This window comes from Notolepis coatsorum (assembly GCF_963971535.1).
Source record: "Notolepis coatsorum genome assembly, chromosome: 4".
NCBI classification, from domain to species: domain Eukaryota; kingdom Metazoa; phylum Chordata; class Actinopteri; order Aulopiformes; family Paralepididae; genus Notolepis; species Notolepis coatsorum.
Genome location: NC_140168.1, coordinates 163,210,665 through 163,220,039, shown reverse-complemented (window position 1 = coordinate 163,220,039; position 9,375 = coordinate 163,210,665).

The window sequence follows — 9,375 nt, the reverse complement described above, 5'->3', positions numbered from 1 at the left end:
TGTGTGTTTGAGGCGGACTGTGATTTGTTGCCATACACACAGGACTACTGGGAGAGTGGATGTGTCAGTGCTGACTGTCCGGGCCGGGGTGCAGCTGTCCAGGGACGAAGGTAACGATGTGTGAATGTCATTCCGCATCGAAGGGTGGTGGGGTTATACTGTTTTGACAGCATAATATAAAGAGAATTTTGAATATTAAACGATCAAGAAGCCATAAAATATATAGAAATATGATTTGGAATAGAAAGTTGTCAAAACTCAGACCAGTAAAGAGAGTCTCAGGGAGGAAAAGTATGGATTCTCAATCAATTGTTGTGGTAGAAGTGACCTGCACTGTCCCGAAGCGAAATCTATATTCACTACAGGATACAAATGGGAGATGGGGGAACCGAAATGCATCCGAGTGTGGTACGAAGCAGACCCAAGGATTCCATCGGTACTGGGGAACCAGACACTGGCTAGTGTCTACCCAGAGGTCCATGGGGAATCCCAACACTGCAGGGCACCTAGAGAAGAACCAGGAGAAGCCTACCTCTCAGGCCTGGAGAGTTCCGGCCAACGCAGTGACCGGGTCTTGAGGCTTCAGAGGGAAACGACAGGCAACCAACGAGGAGACAGGCGGCTAGGCCTCAGCAACAACTCCGGCTGTCAACAGACGGGCTGCAAGGCCTTAACCATTGACCAGGGGGTCAACAAGCGAAAGGGTGGAGCTGCTATCGCCCCTATCAATGACCAGGCGGAGGGGGAGAGAAGCAAACCTCTTCCACTAATCCGAGGGTCAACGGGGGTTGAGCAGCCAGCGACGACCTCCTCACAGCTGTGACATCAACAGAGAAATACAGCAGGGGGTCCTACCCCTATAGAGGTCAACACGAGACAGGATTCTCGACAGAAGACGGGGTGTGATAGAAAGGCAATTTGCTTTCTAATTCCACCTCCCAGAGTTGGTGGTAGCATTCAGCAGTCGTGAACTGCACCAGCTCTGAGAAATAAGGAGGAGGCCAGGTCGATTTAGAAAACATTGACCCCCCTCCTCACTGTTCTAAGTCAGAATTTGACAAATCACAGTTGAAACCAATGGAAATTGATCTTGGTACAAAACAGCTTATTAAAGACTGTACACGGGGCACAAATAACCAAAATGGACTGCTAATAAAGGTGTTATATTGTATAAGTATACATAAGAAGGAGATTTACAAAAAAGAATGTACGGTTGAATTTTAGGATCTGAGTGGGGCAAACCATATGTATTTTATCCAAGTATGATTTAAAATGTCTTAAGTATTAACCAGATAGTAGTGTGTAGAAGTTAAGATCTATGTTTGACATAATTAAGGATAGATAAACTATCCGAGTGTGGAAACTGTGGTAGTTTTTAATAGACATAGATCATAACCAGCATTGTTAATAGAAAAGGTCATAAGATTAAGTTTTGATTAAGAAAACAGCTGCACTACTAGTCAGCCAACCAAATACATTCTTCTGGTGATCAAATTACTTCAACCTTTTGCCCTGTCTACCCCTCACAAAAGAGTTGTGTGTAAATGGCCACTCAAAATAGCCGGCTGGGAATGATCAAGAACTATTTGAACAAGCTAAATCTCCTTCCCCTTCGGGAGTGAGTGAACAATAGAAGCCACCTGGTTCCTAGGGTGGGACAGGAAGGATTGCAGATAAGTCCTAGCGAACACAATGAGGTGATGAGGTTAACAGGGTCAAAGTGCCCATGAAGTGTTATCAGCTGTTTTACGGCCTGGGGGACGCAAGGACATGCAACTGTTAACTTATGTGTGTTTACTGAGGTAGAATGTTTAGGCTAGAGCTTGGTAAATCATGGAGGAATATATTATAAATGAATGCTAAAAGTATAAACTGTATAAAAGAAATTGATGTAAGTTAAAATATAATTAGGCCTGTTTACATTGGGGTAATAATTCTGAAGTCATACTAAACTATGTAAAATCATATGATTAATGAAACTGTATAAAAGCATATTATTAAATGAACACTAGAGTATAAACTTAAGTCTCCTACAGAATAAGATTAGTTTTCACTTAAAGTGAAAATAAGTTATAATGATAAGTAATGTGTTTAAATATGATATCTCTGGGTTCATGTAACCAATGGTAATTCAAATATAGATATTAGGAAATGAATAAATGCAATGTATTAGGTAGATTGTTAGATCATGGTTGCTCCTTGACTTAAACAAATGAAAATATATAGTTGTCTGTGTAAGGACCGCCCCTGTTTGCATTCAAACGGAGAGAGGCTGTGATTGGAAAACCACAGCTGATGATGTCATCACACAGGGACGCTGGGCCTTGGGGATATAATGGGATGTTGTGATGGGGAGAGAAACTCGGAAACCCAACTCACCAGGAACCACACCTACCATCTACACAGAGGAGCGGCAGCAGGACACAACAAAGAACAAAGGACACTTTTGGAGGGGAAAACAGAACTATACTTTGTTCACTAGCCAAGAGAACAAAGCCATCAACGACTTATCAACTCTACTGTAATATTAGTCTGGTTGTGATCAAGACGGCATAGTGTCTTTGATCACAGCTATAGCATTCTTTATTGTGAATTGTATACAACTCTTAACTTTGATTAAACAGCTGTTGTTAACTACCTTTTCCTCCTGATTTCTCCTGCCTGCACCGCTGAGAAGTTCATAAGTATTTCCCAGAGCCTTAGAGTTATTGAAACACAACGCAGAGCAGATCGGCGCCATGTTCTGGTACAGAGCAGAACCGTTTTAGCTTGGGAATCTACTTCAGTATCATAGGAGATAAGGATATCTCATAAGGCTCAGAGCGGGACGCGATAGCAAATACGGCATATAACTGCATTGTTATATGGACTATTACCTTGCCTCAAACAAGCAGCCACATATTCACAAGAGAGGATGGTTGCCTCCGCCATCGGTGTGTAAATGTGTGAGTGAATTGGTGAATGTGAGGAACAAACATTTTAAAGCGCTTTGCTTAAAAGCGCTATATAAATGCACCATTAATTTTTTTATTTTTTATTTTTTTTACAAGGTATGTAATCCATGAAGCAGAGCAGTCAAATTACAGTTAAAAGACTGGGTGACAATTGCAGGTGTGTGTAAATAACTCTGACATAGAGTCCAAAGTAGTGAGGGCAGTCAATTTGTATTTAGCATTTCTGCTACTAAGGAATCCACCGTGCCTATATTATTACCTACTATGCTATGCACTCAAGTCTGTAGCACTCAAGGTCGACACTGTTTGACAAACAATGTTACTGACCCTTAGCTGCCAGAGTTGTACCCTTCCTGCTGACTTGTTGTACTGAACTTGTAAGTCGTTTTGGATAAAAGTGTTAGCTAAATTACTAAATGTAAAATGTAAATTAATCGTTGTAGGTTGGTGGGTGGGTGGTTAACCAAGATTGAGTGATCAGATTAGGAATTTGATTAAGTACCAGAAGATATGAACATGAACTGATATAAACAAAATAAATGTCAATAGGTATTAAAACCTGTTCCACCCCTTAGGGTCGGTACCGACCCCAAAATGACATTATGGCCATAAATCAATTTGCATATTTCTTGCGATTTTTTCATCAAACGTTTTCAAGTATTAACATCACTAACATGTCACAAAAGCATGTAGAATGTATATTATCATCAATACGTTAGTTTAGCAATAGGTTAAAAGTGCCATTGTGAGAGTGGGTTTTAAGCAGAGCCCAATCGCTGAACACAGGAGAGGAGAATGGAGCGTTTCAAGGGGTTTTAATGGTATTCCCAAGCAGGCAAGAATTACATCCAGAAATGTACAACAGGTATGAATAGGGGGATAACGGGGGCAGGCGCACTCCAGTGCCACTGCAGACGGGAGACACGGTTTTCGTGTTTGAGAGAGGGAGCTGGAACTCCTCGGTAAGCTCCAGGGGGGTCCAGACAGGAACACGCTGGCACGGAGGTCCTGGGCACAAGAGAGGGAAGTTAGTACAGGGATGATCACACAGGGATGCCTAGCAGGTCTTCAGACTGAGGCGTCGTACCTAGGTAATGATACTAACACCACGAAGACTTCTGGTCAGCATCGTCCGGTTGAAGTAGGGTCTTCATCATCAGGGGATGGGATACAGCTGTGAGGAGTGAGGTGCCAGACAGCGTGTGAATCAGGGGATGAAGTGCAGCTGGGTTGAGTGACGGGAGGTGAAGGGATGCTGACCATATAAGGGTGTGAGGCTTCCGTGGTGGATGGAAGGGAGGATGAAGAGGAGTGCGTGGTGAATGTGAGGGGAGAAGGAGGGGGAGTGAATACGCTCTCGCTGTGATTATGACAGCCATTAGATAGTTTTAAGTTTTCGTTTTTCTGAACTCTATTCCAAGGCGGAAACGTAAATGGAAATTTTGAACCATGGGAATTGTTGTCTTTTTGCTGCCATTTTGTAGAGGACATGCATAGCTGTCGACCATTGTTGGAATTTTTTCGAACTACACTTCCTGTCACATACTGTGGGGGTTCAAAGTTCAGCGTTCTGAATGAATCATATCAATAACTGTTATGATTCGCGATAATAAGCCACAAAAGGTAACGTTTTTGACAAATATTGAAACACAGTTAGTTTCTCCTCCCTATTGTTAGCATGTAGGAACAATTAGATCTGAAATTTGTTTCAAAACGGTTGCACTGTGGGGAAAATAAAAAAGTACACTAGATTACAGTAGATTACAGTCATTATCTGTTCTTATGCACGTCTGGTGATCCTAAATCCAAATTGAACTCGGGCATTTGAAAGATAATATATGTATATAAATGTGCGAATTGGCTATAATAAGATAATGTATAAGCATCATATTCTATATTCTATAATAATATTTCAAATTGCATTAGTCTGGATGGGAGAATTCAGTACTGTATCTACAGAACCTCCGGTTTTATCATCTTCCCTTTATTAATTTCCTTCGATTTTTTTGTACACATGATCTCAAGAGGGTATTGAATGAGATCAGTGGCAGTTTTTTTTAAGTTTGGTCATTATTATCATGGTGTTATTCACTGTCAAAGATGCAAAGAAAAATCATAATTCATATTCTCCTTTGTTTCATCACAATTTAAGCAAGCCTAGTAATAGACACAATATTTCTGACACTGTGAATACATTCCCTGAGGTCCATAGATGTACCTAGATACCAAGAATATGCAAATAGCCCTTGTAGAAGTGGAGCAATATTCCATTTACCTAGGTATATATTTTATGCGGATTTTCACATCGTGTGGAACAGGTTGATATTTTTTTTTATTCAGCTTAGAAAAAATTATTTCCAACCGCCCAAGTTCATTAGGCCAGTGGAGCAATTTGTCTGCCTAACAGAGAAAACATCTGTTGGCTGATTTAGCCTGCAACACAAAGCCAGTACTCAACTGTTGTGGTGGGCGCCCCCCCCCCCCCCCCCCCCTGTTGAGCAGCGGGGGTCAACTTAAGTAACCTCACCATTAATTGACATTAGTGTGAAGTGTCTGACCCCTTTCCCAGTAAGAGTCTCCTCGTTTACTGGTAGAAAAACAAAAACAAGTATTATTTCCCTGCAGACTGACGGGTATTTCTACGATAGTGTCTATGTTGGGCTTGCAAAACCTAAAACCATCGGTTTCTACAGGAAAATGCTGCCTTATACTCATATACAGAAATAGAAAGAAAGAAAGCACCAACATTTCCCATTGTACTCAAAATAGACAACAAAACATAGGCTATCACTTCTTTTGGAAAATTACAATATTAAAATAGGCTTTAGTTCAGAGGGGCCCTCCAGGGCTATGTTGTAGACTATTGGCTAGGCTATACAGCTAGCCACTGCAGGAGGCTATCTGTCATTTCCATGTGAGGAGAGCCCCCCAAAATAACCAAATCTGTGTGAATAGAATAGAATAGAATAGAATAGAATAGAATAGAATAGAATAGAATAGAAATACTTTATTCATCCCAAGAGAAATTTGGCACTACAGATCGCTCACAGTAAACATGTCACAAATAAGAATAAAAATAAGTATAAAAAATACGGTCCGGGATATACATTTCCTATAGTTATATGTAGACACCTGAATATGTCTAACAATAATTCAATGTGTCTAACTCTAATTCCTTGTACTCTACTGTGTTCATGATAACGTTGTGTAACTTGTTGACCCGTCTTGATTCTCCATCTCCTAATATTGACATTTAGTAGTGGGACATGGCACTGGACTGCCGCCAGGGGGAGCTGGTGCGACGTTGGGCTGGTGATGGCAGGTGAAGAAGAGGCTGGCTGAAGGAGAGGCTCATACAGCGGGACGCCTATTGCTTAATAACAGCGGAGCAGTGCTGCCGTTGCTTCCGCGTTTTCCCTGATTGGCTGCGACACGCCCCGCGGCAGGCGCGGCAACCGCAGAGCGGAGCGGCAGAGCTTGCGGCATTATGTAACCGCCCTAATCCACCATGATTTTCATTCGAAGCTCAGCTCACCCAGCAGCGCAGCGGTCCTGCGGTCCTGCGGTCCGTTGTTGACAAGTTCGAATCCCATCAAATTTCTCTTTTTTAACGTGTATTCTTTCGCCGGTTAAGGTTAGGCATGGTTAAGGTTAAGGTTAAGGTTAGGCATTGTTTCGGAGTTGGTTAAGGTTAGAACGGTTAAGTTTAGGCGCTGTTAAGGAGCTGGTTAAGGTTAGAGTTTGTCTTAGAGAATGGCAATATTCTTTCTATGGTTAAGGTTAAGGTTAGGCATGGTTAAGGTTAAGGTTAAGGTTAGGCATTGTTTCGGAGTTGGTTAAGGTTAGAACGGTTAAGTTTAGGCGCTGTTAAGGAGCTGGTTAAGGTTAGCGTTTGTCTTAGAGAATGGCAATAGACAGCCTATTTCAGCACTGCCGCTCTCCCGCGTTGCCGCGGTCACATGGTCAAATTGTCACATTCTTGCACTACTCCGCTGTTAGAAAGCAACACGCCAGCGGGACATCCTCTTCATCGTTTTCCACTGAAGGAAGCAGACGTGTGGAGCAGGAGCTCCCGACACTAAAGACACGCAGAATACAACTCCCGTCACGGTGCGGGATAGTAACGTTGTATGCGATAGTTTAGCTTCCCAGTTAGTGCTTAGGGTACGTTTGAACCAAGAAGAAGACGTTCTACTGCCGGAGAGTGCTGTGGATATTGCACGCGCTGCGTTTTAGCTAAAGTATAGGCGGAAGGCTAGGGGGTCGCACAGACCCACAGCTTAGCTTCCAGTATAGGCCTAGTAGCACAGTTAGCTTGCGCGTCGCTCCACCGTCTCCCAACCCCGAAGAGGACACCGCAACAGACGTCGCCGGACCGCACCCGCCTCCATCATTCGCCTAGCCGGCAGCCAGTCCAGCTGTCGCCTGCCTAAACGTCCACCCAGCCAGCCCCTTGCTATCGACGGCCGTCTCACAGCACTGACATTCGTTGCGGGAGCAGGCCAGCACTCGGTGGGTACACTCAAGCCAGGTACTGTGAGCGCTCCGAGCCCTGGAACTTTATCCGGGAACATTCTCCTTTTCGAGAGCGGGCCCTCTAAGGGCGAAGAGAATAGATACATTGAACTGGCACGTGCACCAGTGACTAGGGGCGCCCCGACGTTTGTTGTTTTAGGTAAATGCCGGCTTAGATAGGCTTTTTGTTTCAACTGTGGGCCCACTGTATTTTCTGGTTACATGTGTTGTGTGGTTGAGTGGTGCAGACAGCACGTGTGTATAATAATAATCTTTCCCATCGAATAGCTTGCGGAGCTCGCCAGTACCCTCTCTCTCTCTACCTACGGGTGAATGAAAAGTATCTTAACCCTTACAGGGACCTGTTTCATTACTGTAGAGTGTAAGATCTAAGTGCCATGCGTTGTGCCTTGTATTGATTGCATGCTAACTTGTATAAAAAGAGAGGCGTACAAATGGGATCACTGTGTGTGTGTCAATTAATGTGCATTATTGTTTAACCCCTTCCTTTCGATTAATGTGCATTACTGCTTAACCCCTTCTTATCCACGGCCTATGTATCATTGGGGCAGGTGTTCTAGACAGGTCTCCGCTCGTCAACAAGGAAAGGTACTGCTTTGGGGAGAAATTATATCATCTATCACTACTGCACCGGGTGTGAGAGGGTGTGGGGAAGTATTAGGGGAAGTGTGGGTGTTTGGGGAATTACTGTAAGTCGCCCTGGAGGGCAAGAAGGACCCGCGCAGAACCCCTAGGTTAGTAAACCCTAGGCCCCATCCACTCCCTCTGCTAAACCCCAATTCTAATACCCCTACACTACAGTTGGGGACTCAGCCGGACCCAGATCTGCTGTGTTCCCACTACCTGGTGACAGTGCACATCTACTCTCATAAAGTAGGGATAATCCACCCTTCTACATATACATTCTAAAATATTAAATATACAGTCAAGATATACAGGAATATACAGTAAGTGTATAGTAAAAAAAAGTGTAAAATTGTACAATGTCGGTTTAAGGGGAGACACTGCAGGTGAATAGGGTAAAAAAGTTAACTAATAGATATCACATTGAAACTTCCCCAGTTGATTACTTATATTAAGACTTTTTTGTATTACAAGTTTTCTGAAATTGTATGTTTAAATATGCAAATGAGGCATAATCTACTTAAATATGCACTAATTTGCATATAATTCCAGGACAGAAATCTGAACATTGGATAAAGCCATTTTCAAAATGATAGTTTCATTTTGTTGACATATTAGAGCCAAAGGTTATTACAGAGGGGATTTTGGATATCTCTTTTTATCACTCCATAAATCAGAAAATACTCCATTCAGTCCATTTTTATGGTAAAATTCCATATTTCGCCATGTTTTTAGGAATAGAATGTGATATAAATCAGGGTATGAATGCGATATCAACAAACCCTTCTGTAAATACCTTCAGAACATAGATATGAATAGAACTGGAAGTTTTGGTGTATGTGAGTGCTACTGAAGTGGAGATTTCTGGCTCAGAGTATGAGGAAAAACTCTTAAAACTCATTTTTGGGAAAACGCATTCAAAGTTCTGTATTGTAAAATGCCATACTTTTTTTTTTAAACAGATATTTACAAACACAATACCTAATCAAACCATTAGTAATAGACAACCTAAACACATGTCTGATAACTGAATAATAATAATAATGATGTTATTGAACTGAACAGAACTACACACAGGCTACAAACAGTGTAGTACAGTGTAGTACCCCCTAATAGGCAAAAAATATTTGAATAGATATCACTATGAAACTTTCCCAATTTGTTATGTACATATAAACTAAGAAAAAATATATTGCAAGTTTTCTGAAATGTATGTTTATATATGCAAATGAGGCACTTCCCCATTAAATATATGCACATT